The 16,027-nt window shown below is 43.4% G+C and overlaps 1 protein-coding gene across 2 annotated transcripts in view; it reads left to right on the forward strand.

Moving 5' to 3' along the window:
* The window catches only part of LOC115655863 (protein wntless homolog), a 143,599-nt gene that overhangs the window by 62,435 nt on the left and 65,137 nt on the right, over positions 1-16,027 (forward strand). Inside the window, exon 1 of one of the 2 annotated variants that reach the window (XM_030571817.1) lies at positions 8,071-8,215. The exons of the other annotated variant lie outside the window; for it this stretch is intronic. The gene's annotated coding sequence lies outside the window, so the exon portion shown is untranslated. Of the gene's footprint in view, positions 1-8,070; positions 8,216-16,027 lie in introns of those variants that run through there. 2 annotated transcript variants of the gene reach the window in all.

The raw sequence follows: 16,027 nt of genomic DNA on the forward strand, positions 1-16,027 counted from the left end.
ATGTGCTGGGGGGAGTGCTCCCCCACGGCTCTGCCCCAGGCCCTCCCCCGTTCCACCTCTTCTCCCAAGGCCCTGCCTCCACCCTGCCTCTTCTTGCCCCTGCCCCACCTCTTCCCCACCCCCATTCTGCTCACTCCCCTGAGCGTGCCCGGCCCTCGCTGCTCCCACTCCCCCTGCATGATGCAGAACAGCTGATCACAGTGGGTAGAAGGTGCTGGGTGGGAGGGGGAGGTGCTGATCGGTGAGGTCGCTGGTGGGCGGAGGAGGAGGCACTGATGGGGGGGCTGCCGTGGAGCATTTTTTTCCTCCGTGAAGCACCCACGGAGTCGGCGCCTATGCTGCAGACTTTTGTGGGCCTACAGGTTCAACAGTTATTGGCTTGCCTCCCTTTGCAGTCCGTGGAGAACTCCACTACAGCACCTCCCTACAACCCCCACAACATTCCATGTGGCACCAGTGTCCACATCCCTATCCTTGCTGCTCCACACTGGGGGACATTAAGGACAACCACAGCTTCACATTACGCTGACCTGTGAAAGCCACGGTTGCTGTATATGTAGAGAAAATGCATATGAATGTTCTTTCCCCATTGTTAAGCTCTGTTCCATTAATTTATTAAGTATTTAATGCATTTGCTTTTAAATTGCACATATTTTTCTTCGCATTGGTTTTGTTACTGAATAAAATTCTTTTTGAAAAATAATTCCTCTTTTATTAGTTCACAACATATGCTGCAGGTACCTTGCAATTCTGAAAGCAACTACTTTACTAGTTATGTACAGCATGACACAACTCATGGGATCAGCAACAAATACAGTGCTATAATCATAAATGTACAGCAAGCACCACAAAATTAATAGGTGCATCAACAGTGTTATATTCATAAACGTACACCCAGCACCACACAATTCCTAACAGGCCAGGAAGAGCCCGTACACCACAGTGTATTAAAGTGGCGTACCGTTAAAGTGCTCTTTCAAAGCCTCCCGAGCTTTATAGCTCCACTTGTAGCTTATGTGCTCTTTAATAGCCCTTGTGTTGGCAGTTCAAACTTAACAGACAATCTGCTCCACCCCCACCTTCTGCTCCAGCAGCAACTTTCCCCCCCTTTGCTTCACAGATATTATGCAGGACACAGAAGGCAGCTATAACCATTGGGATATTTTTTTTCACTGAGATTCAGTCTTGTGGGTAAACAATGCCAGGGCTCCTTCAGTCTACCAAAAGCAATTCAACTTACTTTCTGCACATTGCGAGCCAGTAGCTGACTCTTTCCTTGGGCTTGACATGGTGGCTTGTGTATAGCTTCATGAGCCAGGGGACCAAGGGGTAAGTTGGGTCCCCCCAGGGTCATTACTGGCATCTTAACATTGTCAATGGTAATCGACCGTAGGAAGAATGTGCCTGCTCGTAGCTTTCTGACAGTCCCATGTTCTGCAAGAGGCAAATGTCATGCACCTTCCCTGACCAGCCACCAACTTTGATGTCAATGAAGTGTCCCCATTGACCCACCAGCACTTGCATAACCATAAAAAGTAGTCCATTCTGTACTCTATGGCAAGATGCCTGATGGTTAGTTTATCAATGGCAGTTTTCATCCTATTCAAAATAATAATATAAACCCTTTTCCAGGTCGGATAGGAGTGTCACCCCTCTCTGTTATCACAAATAAGCTTTTCAGGCCGATTTTACAGATGACAGCCTTTGTAACAAAGTGGCCTTTGGTGGGATTCTACGGAAAGTATCATTCAGGACAAATGCTTAGAGCAGGGCAGTCACAGCCCAAGACCGTGGGGTCCTTCACTACTAAGGCACACCAAAACCAGCCAAACAGAGAGGACTTCAGTTTTACCCCAGTGGCTAACCAGAAGTCATACAAGCAATTCCCTCAGATACTCCAGTCCCCTTGTATCACCACAAGCACCATTCCTTATGGGGATGAATGGTTATGAAAACCAATACTACAATAAAAGAAAAAAAAAAGATTCTCCCAATCCCAAAGGACCAAGCCCCAGACCCAGGTCAATATACCAGTCAGATCTCACCCAGAAATCACACTGTTGCCACTCCTTTAGAATCTAAAATCTAAAGGTTTATTCATTAAAAAAAAGAAATATAGATGAGAGTTCAAATTGGTTAAATGGAATAAAATACAACAATTGCAAAGTTCTTAGTTTGGGCTTGTTTCAGGCTTTATGGGATCACTGATGATTTAAACAATCAAGTCTCTGGAGTACAAACACCCCAGCTTGGACGGGTTGTTCAGTTCTTTGTTCAGAGCTTCAGTTTCAAGCACAGTTTCTCCAGAGGTCAGAAGCAGGATTGAGGACAAAATGGGGGGGTGTCCAGGGCCTTTTATATCCTCTGCCATGTGGAATGACCCCTTTGTTCTTATCATGGAAAATCACAGCAGCAAGATGGAGTTTGGAATCACATGGGCAAGTCACATGTCCATGCATGACTCAGTTTGCAGGCAGCAGCCATTGCTCACATGCTGCCTTGAACGTTCCCAGGAAGGCTCCTCAGATGTGGATTGGATTCTCCCAAGGTCCATTGTCAGTTAAATGTTTCTTGATTGGGCACTTACTCAGGCCACGTCCAGACTAGGTATTAAAATCGATTTTAGATACGCAACTTCAGCTACGGGAATAACGTAGCTGAAGTCGAATTTCTAAAATCGAGGTACTCACCAGTCTGGACGGCGCGGCATCGATGTCCGCGGCTCTCCGTGTCGATTCCGGAACTCTGTTCGGATTGATGGAGTTCCAGAATCGATGTAAGCGCGCTCGGGGATCGATACATCGCGTCCAGATTAGACGCGATATATCGATCCCCGAGCTATCGATTTTAACCCGCCGATGCCGCGGGTTAGTCTGGACGAGGGCTCAGAATAGTCCTTTTTCAAGAAGCTGACCAAATGCTTCACTGATGCTACTTAGAAGCAAACACATTGAGATACAAGAATACAGCCAATATTCGTAACTTCAAATACAAAAATGATACATACATACCGACAGCGTAATCATAACCAGCAAATTACAACCTTTTCATAGACACCTCACTTGACCTCCTTTGTACAAGATTTGGTGCAACTATAGGACCTTGGTTGCAACAATGATCTATACAGTCACAGTTCATGTCAATAACGTCACATACCTCTTCTCCAATCTTTAGGACAAATCTCCTTTTCCCAAACCATTCTTTACACCAGTGGTCCCCAACCTTTTTGTGACCACTGGCACATTCATGTTTTCAGAAGAGTGTGGCGGGCGCCAACAATTTTTCAAGGCTTATTTTGTATTTGTACATTAAATAATACAAAAAAAGTATTTAATATTGCATAATATATGAATCCAAAGAGAAGAGAGAAGCCAGAAAGAAGCCACGAGGACAGAGAACACTGGCACCCGCAGCCCCGGAGCACTCTGTTCTCAGCAGGCGTGGGGGCCTGGATTCTCTCCCCTGCTGGGCATTAGGCGGGTCCCGTGCCTGCCAGGAACCAAAAACACTGGCACCTTCAGCCCCGGACCTCTCTGTCCCTGGCAGACACAGGGACGCAGCTTCTCTCCCCAGTGGGGCACTAGGCAGGCCCCACTCCTGCCAGGAACAGAGAACACTGTGCCCGCAGCCTGAGTTCTCTGTCCCCGGCAGGTGCAGGGCCACAGCTTCTCTCCCCTGCTGCGCACTAGCGGACACACATAAATGCCCCGGAGGGCGTCATGGTGCCCGCAGGTACCACGTTGGGGACCACTGCTTTACAACATGCACATGTAAATCACAATCACTTCCTCTCCAATTTTTAACTTTTCAGCATCTATCTTATCACAGTTTGGTGCTTCACCACTCTTCAGATGGTTTATGGTCTCAGTTACTGCCTCAAAGGGTATTAATTCTAGTTATACAGGTAAGTCTGCTATTTTGCAGATAGCTCAGTGTGTGGTTCTGGCTGGTTGAGCATAGCCTGGAGATGTTCCAGCCAATGGGGCTCTCTGTCCTTCGTCTGAAGTTAAAATTGTACCATCTTGAACTTCATAATGCCACTACAAGGTCCAAGACTTGCCATGTGAGTTTTTTAGATACTAGCAGAAGCTTTTTAGAATCCCCTTTCTTGTACACCTCTTCAGCTTCTCTAGCTTAATTTTCCATCCATTCTCTTCTGGATGATCTCTTAACTTCCTTGTCTTTGTCCACATATTCTTGTGGCAGTATAGCTCTTACTGCTGTCTTGTTCTTGTTGGATTCTTTTCTTTAATTCTTTCCTCTCTTCATGTAATTACTTGGAGCCATTCTTTCTGAGACTTTCTCATCCCCATTGTAGTTCTGGCTGCATTCACACTTACTTCTTTGAAAAACTGCCATTGTTCTTTTGTGTCTTCTATCAGTTTCTTTTAACTCTTCAGATCTATCTATTGCTAAGCTACAGGTTGAAATACACGTTCACTGGTGGATCTGCTAGCTTTCTGGTATCATACCTTGCATGAAGTTGCCTTCTTTAGTTTTATTTTTGATTGTCTCAATAACAAGATGGTGGTCATTTCCAACATCAGCATTAATATACACCCTAGAGTTCAACAGCAATCTTCTCCAGCACCTACTAACAGTAATATATGGTCAAGCTGTTTGTGGGTGAAGCCATCATTTGATCTCCATGTCAGTTTATGTCTGTCTTTGTGTGAAAACAGTGTATCCCCCAGTGCAAAGATTGCACAGGTCACACAAAGTTCAACAAAATGTTCTCTATTGTCAGTCTGTCCTGGGATGCCATGTCTGCCCATAATGCCTTCATATCCAGTATTATCATCACCAACCTATGCATTAGATCTCCCACAAGGAAACAATGTCATATTTATTGTTCTTCCAAGGATGTACTACAATCTTCCATAGAAATAGTCTGTTCATTGCTATTGTCTGTTGGTGCATAACACTGAACAATTGTGAGTTGCATGGTTCATCACAAAACAAGCAGTCAATATTTTTGACTCTATAGCAGGGGTTCTCAAACTGGGGCTTGTGACCCCTCAGGGGGTTGTGGGATTATTACCTGCGGGATCGCAAGCTTTCAGCCTCCACCCAAAACCCCGCTTCAACTCTAGCATTTAAAATAGTGTTAAATATTTTAGAACGTGTTTTTAATTTGTAAGGGGGGTCACCCTCCGAGGCTTGCTGTGTGAAAGGGATCACCACTACAAAAGTTTGAGAACTACTGCTTTACAGGTTCCAATTCCTTCAGTGATTTAGCAGCTTCCTTGCAAAATAATAAGGCTGTTCCTTCCCAGTATTTGTCATCCTCTCTTCCAGAATATAAAGCCATCACACCATCTGACAATAATTTGCCTTGTCTAGTCCACCTCATCTCAATCAGCCCAAGTATACTTAGGCCAAAGATTTTCATTTCTCTGATAACTTGCATCATTCTATCTGTGCTTCAAAGTGATCTAATATCCCAACACCCAATTCTTGTCTTAATCTCAGCTGTGAAGCTACCTTGTTTCAGATGAAGAACTTCCTTGCAGCTTTTATTCTCCATCATCCTAGCATCAGCTGGACTTGCTGGTTGAGCAGTACTATCTTGTCTTACATCCAGCAGACCATAGTTCTCCACAGTTGATTATTGTATTTGCAAATCTGTGACAGACTCGGCTTGTCTCTCTGGCATGTTTCCATAATAGAAAGCATTTTTGCATGGACAGGTTGTTAGCCTGACACACAGTCCTTACCAGGAGGACACCACAGAAGGCAATCCAATGCTTAGTGAATCCAAAGTTCCTCACTACACTACTGGCTGGTCTCCAGTGCTACCTTTCTATTTTTTTCACTTGCCCTTGCTAACATAAGACTGTCTGAATAATCTGCATCAGTACTGTCTTGCATATAATGAACCTGGAATTAAGGAAGTTGAGTCCCAAATTCATGATGTGCAATTTGCCAGTGCTCCCTGAATGAGGGAATATATTGGCTGGAAAGTAGATTCCCTTATTAGTTAAAGAAAACAGTACAAAGGATGGAGATTTAGCTAAGTGATTTAAGCCTTGATCTTGCAATACAAATGAAAGGGACGACACATTCTTACATGTGGATGAACTATTTCTAAATCTCTGTAAGGAAGATAAAAGTACAGATGAAAAATTACCCCTGGTTAGACCACCCAAAACATTCTTCTCCCCACCTTGATTTCTACTTATAAAAATTAACAGATGCCCCGTCATCACATCATACTAACTGCCAAGAATAAGTAGCCTACACTGGCCAAGCTCTTTGTAGTTAATTTTCCTCACAAGTCAAGTCCTTCCAGACCCTTAGTCTGTTTTATTGCCTTTCTCTGAATTTTTTCTAACTTCTGTTTTTCTGGTTCTGAGTGTTAGTTATCTATTATTGAATGACCAATGGCCTCATTGTGCAGACTCACATAGATATGATCATTGTCCAAAGAAAAGTGAATACAGGGTGTTTGGTTTTTTTGCTGCCATACTGCAGTGCAAATGCTTATGTCAGTTTTACTATCACCTCTGTTCATCTCTTGTGCTATTACTGCTTCCCAGCTATCTCCATTTCATTGAATAATAATATATATAGTATATATATATATATATATATATATGTTTCAGGTTATTCTTACTGGTTGCTGTTTGCATATTTGCCCAGCTGGCTCCCATTTGATATGCCTCGCCCATATTCCTATCTCTTCTGTTCCCTTTGCATGTTTATAGTTCTCATAGATGTTTTCACAGGCTCCCAATCTATTAATCTGTAAATGGTAATGTTCTATTTATTAAGATCTCAGCAGTATCAAGATGTTAAATAATCAGGGTTAGCAGTGGTCCCTGTGGAATCCCATAAATAACTGAAAAGCAGTAACACCAGAAACCACTAATGAGGGCAGAGGTGAACAGAGTGAATTAATTCTAGATTGTGATATGGCAACTTGTGAGCAAACGTACTGTCAGAGACCAGCTAGTGATAAGCCCTCTCTGTGGCACTGGTGAGATTGCAGCTAGAACGCTGCATTCAGTTCTGGGCACCTCCAAACTTTGTAATTTGGAGGACATTCAAAGGACAGCAACAAAAATAATTAAGTGGTTGGAGGAACTGAAGTAAGGAAAGGACTTTGGCTGAAGTATCACTAATTGGAGGAGGAGACATAGCCTTGAGCATCTGAAGGACCTGAACACCAAAGAGGGAGAGCCTTGGTGGCATAACTGGGAAGAAACCGAATATTATAGAAAACTTACTGCTGTCTTTATCTGGAGCAGCAACTGCCCTGACTGCTTGTGGACACTAAAGAACTTGTTTTGTACACGGGTATGGTCTTTGGTGTCTTGGCTAAATTTCAACTTAGTTCACTTTATGCCTCATCTAAACTCTTCCTGCTGTATTCATTTGTAGTGTTAATGTTTGCCCTTAAAGGAAGTTTGCATCTCGCCCCAGGGTGACTGTTTCAGCAGCATATTATGTCCTTTACCTTTACCTGCATTTCAGTGATGTGTTAAAGTCTTTCTCCACTGGGGCATCCTTTATTTACCCTACATTGAGCTTTGAAATCCTCCTTCTGGAAGGTGCTAAAATAGAACATAATGTTATTAAAACCATGGATAATGCTTAGCACTGAAAGCACTTCGTGTTTGTAATGCATTATGGACAAAAAACCTACTAGGCTAGTGCAAACCTCACCCTTAAAACTGCCCTGGAGAACACTCTCAAGGGGACACTCCTGGACTGGACTAGCCCTTCTATGTTTGTGGTCTTCAAAAACCAAAACAAGCAACCCTTGAGTGGGCAGCTCTGCCTTTTCCCGCAGCTGAAGAGGCTGCCACTGCTGTATGACACTGACACCAATATCTGCTGCTGCTGCTGAATGGATCCGGGAGGAGAAACGGGGGGGTGGGGAGTGGAGAGGAGGAGGTAGGTATCATGTGATTTGCTTTCCTGCTCCTTTAAAGCAGCCACATGCAGCCGAGTACCGGCCACAATCACAGCTCTCAGCAGAGGGGAGCAGAATCCGGGCGTGCCTGGGCAATCTGTGCTGAGTCTGTCTCCTTTCCATCCTCTGCAGCACTTTCAGAGCCTTAAGTTTGCAGCGAGAGAGAAGGGGGGTGGAAAGCTCTGCAAAAAATGGCTGGGGGCAATTATAGAAAACATGAGCACTAAAAAGCTGTGCATTGTTGGAGGGATCTTACTGAGTTTTCCACGTCATCGCCTTTCTAGTGGAGGTCTGATGGTAAGTGTTAAAGGTGCAACCTTCTCCTTCGCTCTGTCGTGTTGTTTAGCTACTGTTACTGTATCACTGCCTTGCTTCTGTGATCTAATTAGTCCTGCTATGTAGTTAAGAAAACATAGCTCCGCGGGGTCTCTTTGTGCACATTTCACTCTAGTGGCTACAAGAAAAGAGGGGCAGGAAAAAGTTTTTTGGCCTAGTTTCAGTGTCTGCTCAAGAACGAGGAAGGGGGGAGAAAATCTTAAGCATGGCGACTGATCGTGCATGGAAGTGTTGGGTTAAAAGAGTTTTTTTGTTTTGCCTTTTTTTTTTTTTTTTCTCCTTACCTTCAACCCTCTTCTCTCTTTGACCGGCTGCAGGAGGAAACCTAATCTCCTTCAATAAATAAATAAATAAATAAAAATCAATGAGCTGCTGTTGCAGAGGAAAGAGAGGTTTTTATTGTCTCTAATTTGCGATGTTTTGTATTTAATCATTGTTTACTTTTATTCTCCAACAGTCTGCTGTTTTAGGTTGTATTTCAGCCTGAGGGGCTTTTAGGGGTAGGTATCCTAACATAGTGTGGTTGTGAGCTTTCAGCAAAGCTGGAATGAGAGGGAGAGACTTTTGGGTGGCCATGGTAGCAAGTTCTTCTCCTAGCTTTGTGCTTTGAAGGTTTTTCTCACCCATCCCCTTCTCCTAGCCCAGAAAGGGCGGAGGGGGAGAATGTTTCGTTTTTTGTTTTTTGCTTGTGAAAAGTTTTCTGGCTATTGCTTATGGGCTTGAAAACGCTCCCTTCCCCACATGTGTATTGTGAACACTGCCTCCACTTTACCTCCTTGTTGTACCCGGCGGGTAAGAGATGCTGTCTTGCATCTTTGCGTCCTCACTCTCAAATCTCAGAATCGGGGAAGTTGCTGTGATGGGGCTCCTACAGACATCCCATTAACTGGATCTTTATCTTGCTCCCTTTGTTAATGAAGTGCCTGTGGCTGCAGCTTCCCAGAGCCACTTCCAAAATACGCTTTCTGTGGTGGAAGCCAACTGGTCCATACTTTTCAGCAGCACCAAACTTTCCCCCACCTGTGCAAACTTCCTGGATGAAATGTTAGAGCTACAGATTTTTATTTATTTTGCCTTGAAGGGGGCAAGTTTATTGTTTCACTACAAAATGTTTATGGAAGTGCTGATTATAACTTGTAATCCTCTTTCCCTCTCGTTTGCCCCCATATTCTCATTCGGTGCCTATTGTCTAACTTATCCTGTCTGTGATGGTTGTGATTTTTGGTGGAGAGGGAGAGTTTGCTGAGGGGATCCCAGAGTTTGGATGGTCCTGGAGGTATGAACTGTACATGGGAATGAGTGCCGAAAGCAGTTTTGTGGGTGGCTTACTCGCTAAGATGTCAGTTCCTTGCCCCAGTCACTACAGCATCCAGACAAATATTTCTTGTGTCTTGATAAATGGAGGATGAGATGGCCGCAGCGGCAGCATCTACTAGAAGAGACTTTGCCCCAAACCAGGCGAACTGTTAGAATCTCCTAAAATCCTTCCTCTTTGTCCCTTTCATGAGGTGGAAATTATCTCAACAAACTAGACAAGATTTGTCCTCCACATCTCTATGTAAGGTTACTCAGGGCTCTGTGAGTGATGGCACTAACTAAGATATCCAATAGACATAATTGCTCATGAGTGGTTGCGTGTAAGGATTTTAATTATGGCTGATCACAAATCCAACCAACATCTTTTGCTTTAGGAATAAAGCGGGGCTATTACCATACCTGACCTTTTACCAATTCTTCTCATTTTCCTTTTATAGCCTATGAACCAATGATCTATCTACACCCCCAAGAGCAGATCCATTGTGTCTTGGTATGCAAGAACACCTTGAATTTCTAGAACACTTATTTGAGAATTCTTAAGTGTCCTACAAACGTAACCTGCAGCATCCCATGAGGATTTTACAGCTTGTGTAGAAATGAGGCATAAACCCTTACTGATTTGGGCAAGGTCAATCAAACAGGATGTCTGTGGCAAACCTGGAAAGAGCTGGTATTATTTCAGTCCTGTGTGCTTGAATCACAAAAGGGTAACATTACAGAGAGGGCTAACAATCCAGACTCCCATAACTCTTAAAAGCTCTGCTCTGGTTTAAGCATGAGTTATTGGGCTAGATGCCTCGATCACTTGATGAAATTCTATGGCCTTTGTCATGCAAGAAGGTCTGACTTTTTTGATGCTAATAATGGTCCTTTTTTTGGTCTTAAAATATATGAATCCATTAACATCCTTATTTCCAACTTGCCCAATTTTCATCTGAAAATAAGGTGACTGAACAGCAGTATTCCTTATTTTAGTTGTAGAACAGCTGTGACAAACACAAGAATGCTCATTTAGAGCCAAAATGACTTGGATCCTACAAGTTAGTTTCACTTTTTCTGTATCTACCATTCCACTTGCAGGTTGTGGACACAGCTACTTCTTTGAAAAAGAAATCCTGCTGAAACGAGATGGTGAAGTAGTGGTGATCAAAGGTGGCATGCAAAAATCCTAAAGGGCGTTGCACAATGGCCTTCTCATCATAACTGAGGATACAATTTCTCAGGGACTGCTCTAAGAACAAAACTACACCAGTTAAAACTACCTCAGTGCCACATAATATCTTTAGTTAAACCAGTGAATCTCGGGGGAGGCCTAGTTATTTATTGTTAGTGATCTTTTAATCCTTTTATCAAGGAAGCTGCAAATATAAGTGAAGTTGGACCACCCACAACAATTCCTTCCCTTTGTGGGTTTACAACCTTTGGATACATATAAAGGGCTCTCTTTCCTCCTCATCCATTTAGTCATTGTCTAGGTTGCTTGATGGTGAACTCAGTTTCTAATACTCTAGCAACAATTGCACGTACAGTATTTGCTTGTACTTGCAAATTTTTTAAAAGTAAATGTGTATATGTAAACTGGGTATGATCCTCCAGATCTGGCATGTTGATAGTGTACTCGTGCAAAATTTACGCTAGACCATCTGCACTAAAATGTTACTTCAGTATTCAGTAAGAAATCTTCTGAGCTCTTCCGCCCCCAACAGAGTCCCACTGTCTTTCAAACTATGGTCCCTGGAGCATCAGTGATCCACACAAACCTACTTAGTTCATACAATGAAAATTCTCTGAGTGGAGTTTAGGGAAGAGTGGGTCCATGGCAGGATTTTTGTCTTACAAAGTGGCCTGAGACTTAAAATATGAACAACTGCCAGACATTAGTCAATAAACACTTCATGGCTTTGACAGGAATAGTAACTTCACACATCAGAACCTTGGTCTTATTGAAATTACTACAATATAAGCAGGGATGGGAGCTGAAGATGCATCTGAAATGGTGACTTTGGTCTGCTTTGGTTAAGTCTAGCATAAAAAAATTCTCAATATTTTTTATTTTTAGTCTATCCAGGTCTAGATACATATACAACTGGAGCACAGGTACAAAGGTAAAACACCTCTCTGTTATCAGAAAATTAGGTCATGTTTCAGAACAACGCCTAAGTGATGTTCTATGTTAACAGGTTACTCCGTTGTCTGATTCGGGAACTGCAACAAAACTACATGTTTTGAGCCTGTGGATCCTGCCAGTGCTGGCTGTCAATCTAGTTTTGGACACTAAACGGTATCCATCCCTAAAATATAATAAGGCTGCAGACATGCTGTTTAGGAAGCAGGGCTTTTATCAGTATTCACGTGGAATTGTATGCCTGACTGAAGTAAGGAGTAACATTCTTACCAGGGCTAAGGTCCTGCTGAAGTCAATGGAATCTTTGCCTGAAGCAGGGAGGAGTAAGCAGCCCAGAAAGGGGGATTTTTTTCCCCATCATACTTCTGGTATGAAATGCTGACTCCAGGCAACTGGAATTATGTGAAAACTCTGTACCAACTGCTCTCCGGACAGCAGAAGTCAATGGGGGACGCTGCCTGAGTTTTGTAGTAATAGTTCATTGATATATGTGTAGTTCACTCTCCTAAATATTGTACAAATGTAATTGTAACTGAGATTGTGGGACATGAAGGAGATTAAGAGAAGGCTCCCTCCTGTAAATAGAGACAGCTGTTTACACAGCAGAAGTGAAGGCTGGGTGTGCAGTATGCCAGACCTCATGGACTGTCCAATGTTAACAAACAAGGACATTTTGTGAAGCCAGTCAACCCCTGTGGTCAGCAGCAATGATTATGAGAAACTAGGGTCGGGACTTGATTTCATTAGTACCAGGAAGTCCTTATAATTTTTAAGGCTGGAAGGGGCCATCATGATCAGCTAGTCCGACCTCCTGCACATCACAGGCCACAGAACCTCACTCATCCGCTCCTGTAATAGACCTCTAACCTCTGGCTGAGTTATTGAAATCCTCAAATCACGGGTTAAAGGCTTCAGGTTACAGAGAATCCACCATTTACACAGTTTAAGCCAGCAAGTGATCCATGCTCCATACTGCAGAGGAAGGTGACCCCCTCCCACCCCGCCCCAGGCTAAGCCCTGCCTGCTGACACTGAGTTTACTCTGCCCTTGGCACAGAGGCCTGGTCTGGAGGGGAGGGGGTTCGTATACGAGAATAGCATAGCTGAAGTCGACGTATCTTAGGTCAACTTAACTCCCATCCTCACGGCGCAGGGTCGACTGCTGCCTCTTCCCCCATCAACTCCACTTCGGTCTCTCACCGTGGTGCAGTACAGGAGTCGACAGCAGAGCGATCGGGGATTGATTTATTGTGTCTACACTAGAAGCGATAAATCAATCCCCAATAGATCAATACACTACCTGCTGGATTGGCAGGTAGTGAGACGTAACCAGAAGGTGCTCAGGATTTGGGAGGGGTGTGGCCAGGGTGATCTTTTCCCATAACTGCTACACAGCCACAGAAGTCTTGAGTTGCACTAACTAGTAGCTGGCTCTAGGCAGCTCCAGGGTCAATATAAGCCACAACTTCCTCTCCCATCTTTGCTCTGATTTCTGCACAAGCGTAAATCTGACCAATGCTCTCCTCCTTGGCAGATGCATATGAACTCCAGCACTAGTCTTGTTGGAATGTTCTTTCCTTACAGAAGCTTTGCTTTGCTCCCTCTTCCCCCCCCCCTCCTTTTTCAGGTATGGTGTTATGGTGTGGATGTGCCATCTTCCCCCAGCAGCTCAAATAACCACTGGGTTTTAAAATTGGCCTTCTAAGACTTGTGTGTCTTCCACGGAAGAGCCAATTCAGGATTGAGGAGTTTTGGGGGAAAAAAAAAACAACCAAAAGGGGGTGGGGGAGTTGCCAATCTCAAGCAATCTTCACCTGAGTCAATATGGAGAATTGTTGACAGTTATCTTACACACACACACACCCCTCTGGGGTGGAGGGAAAATTATATATGCAGTAAGATTCTTTTAAAAACAATGGAAAACTTATTATTTTTCTGTTTCTTGGAGTCTGAGTGAATATTTTACAATAAATTGTATTTGTTTGTGGTCTTAATTAGAAAGTATATTTACCTTTTATGTACAGCTAGGACATTAGTTGTGTCCTTAGAGAATTCCATTTGCACTGCTGGTGCTGTGGTAGCATATTAAGCAGGGGAGCTTAGACCATACCTGTGCTTTGCAACATGATTTTGATCATCTGTGTAGATATGTAATCTTAGTTAAGCAGGAGTACTGAGTCTGAGACTGGATTGCTCTATTTTAAATATTTGGAGTAGGGATATCTTCCCATTGTCCCGACTCCCCTCTGGCTTGGCATCTGCTGTAATTCTACATCTCCCATGCATCAGTATGATTTGACCTGTGCTTCAGTATTTTTTTTCCAGTTATATATAAGAATCTGTGAAGATGTGACAACTTCCCAGTAACTCTTGCACATCCTTCTTGCACAAGTTCTAGGCTTCCCCATAGTCATTCATGTGAAGACTACAAACGGTCTTGTTGCTAGGATTTTTGGTAACTTGAGTTAAGAGCACATCTTTCTTGTAGTAAAAAGGAGGCCAAAGAGTTGGAGGTACTGCTGAGGCTTGAAAGCATGCCTTACAGCCTCTGGTTTTGCAGGTGACAATTTTTACACAAGAGAAATTGAGGTTTTCATTCTAGTGTATAAAGTTGCTGGGAGGAGAGACTCATTTAAAAACACTGAGCATCACCACTTGCTTGCACTTGGTCAAGGCTGAGCAAACTCTGAAAAGTCCATGTGCTCCAATAAAAACAATTTACTTGAAGGCCTTAACTAGTTAGGTAATGAACCATTTATATAAATGGTTGAGCAGTTAGCAACTATTCTAGTTCATTATCTAAGAGTCTGCTCTGTTACTTACCCATGAGTTTTCTACAGGTTTTTTTTCCCCCCTCCTCTGATGTGATTACATTTTTAGGACTGGATATTGCTTCTGAGAACACCATGCAGACCGCCAAAGTAAAATGGTTGTGAATTCCAGCACAAAACTTTTTTTTTCTATATTCCTGATTTTCTTTTGTTGTTTGACACTCCAAAACTATAGACAAGTTGTGCTGAATAGGTCCATGCTGTACTGTGGACACGAATACTGATAGACTCTCTTGTGTATTGAAAGATTCCTTCAGCCTGAAATCTTGGCAGGGATTCTGGGAGCTGATGGAAAAACAGAAATGAAAGGTCATGTCTATTTAGTTTAGGTCTACTCAATTCTTCTTTTAAGAGCTGTTACTGTAGTTGAATGGGCAAACGTGCCAAAGTTGACTATTCCCAGATACAAACTTCTGTCCTTTGAGGAGCAGGCAGTAAACTTGACAAAGTAATATTTTAGATCTTCTTGTAACTGCATCTCTTTCAAGATAACAATTAACCTGAAAGGTCTTGGTGACAGAAATTCTGTGCTTCATAGTTTACATAAAGTGAAAACAACTGCACAACTTCCATCTTAGTTGTGGCTGGTTTTAAGTATAACAAAGTTTTTATTTCTAAATTTTATGTGAAGATTCGCCAAGTGGTGATGGTTTGCCTTTAAGTCTCTCTCAAAGACTAAACAGGAAGTCTTTCCCTGGCAAATAGCATTTGTCATTTTGCAGTTAAATTACAAGTCTCTCCTGTTAACCCAGGAATGTCTCTGAAGAGGGAAAGGCGTGCATGCATGCATTCCAGTGTTTCCTTAGCACTAGTTCAGGCATGTGTGAAATACTCATGTAGGCAACCACATATGTCTGGGAGAATCTAAGCTGTTGATTTCAAAATGCAGAATTAGTGTCAGTATCTATGTATTGGAGGAAAGGAGGGCTAAGGAAATATCTGTTTTCAAAACACCACTGCTTGTAGCATGAGATAGATGGGTCACCACTGCAGTTAGATCCTCATTTTCAGGGACTTACTAGCTTGACTCAAGGTATGTCTACATCTACAATTTTGCAGCGCTGGTTGTTACAGCTGTATTAGTACAGCTGTATAGGGCCAGCGCTGCAGAGTGGCCACACTTACAGCAACCAGCGCTGCAAGTGGTGTTAGATGTGGCCACACTGCAGCGCTGTTGGGCAGCTTCAAGGGGGGTTCGGGAACGCGAGAGCAAACCGCGGCGAAGCTGGTCTCCTTCCCCGGTTTGCTCTCGCGTTCCCCGAACCCCCCTGCAAACCGCGGGGAAGGAGGCCTGCTTGCACGGGGGTTCGGGGAACGCGAGAGCAAACCGCGGGGAAGGAGACCTGCTTGATGACCAGAGAGGTATCCTCAGGTATGCTGGGATACCTGCTTATTCCACGGAGATCAAGAAAAGCTCTGGTAAGTGTCTACACTTGATTACCAGCGCTGGATCCTCTACACCCGAGACAAAACGGGAGTACGGCCAGCACTGCAAACAGGG

The sequence above is a fragment of the Gopherus evgoodei genome, chromosome 8, assembly GCF_007399415.2.
Source record: "Gopherus evgoodei ecotype Sinaloan lineage chromosome 8, rGopEvg1_v1.p, whole genome shotgun sequence".
NCBI lineage: Eukaryota > Metazoa > Chordata > Testudines > Testudinidae > Gopherus > Gopherus evgoodei.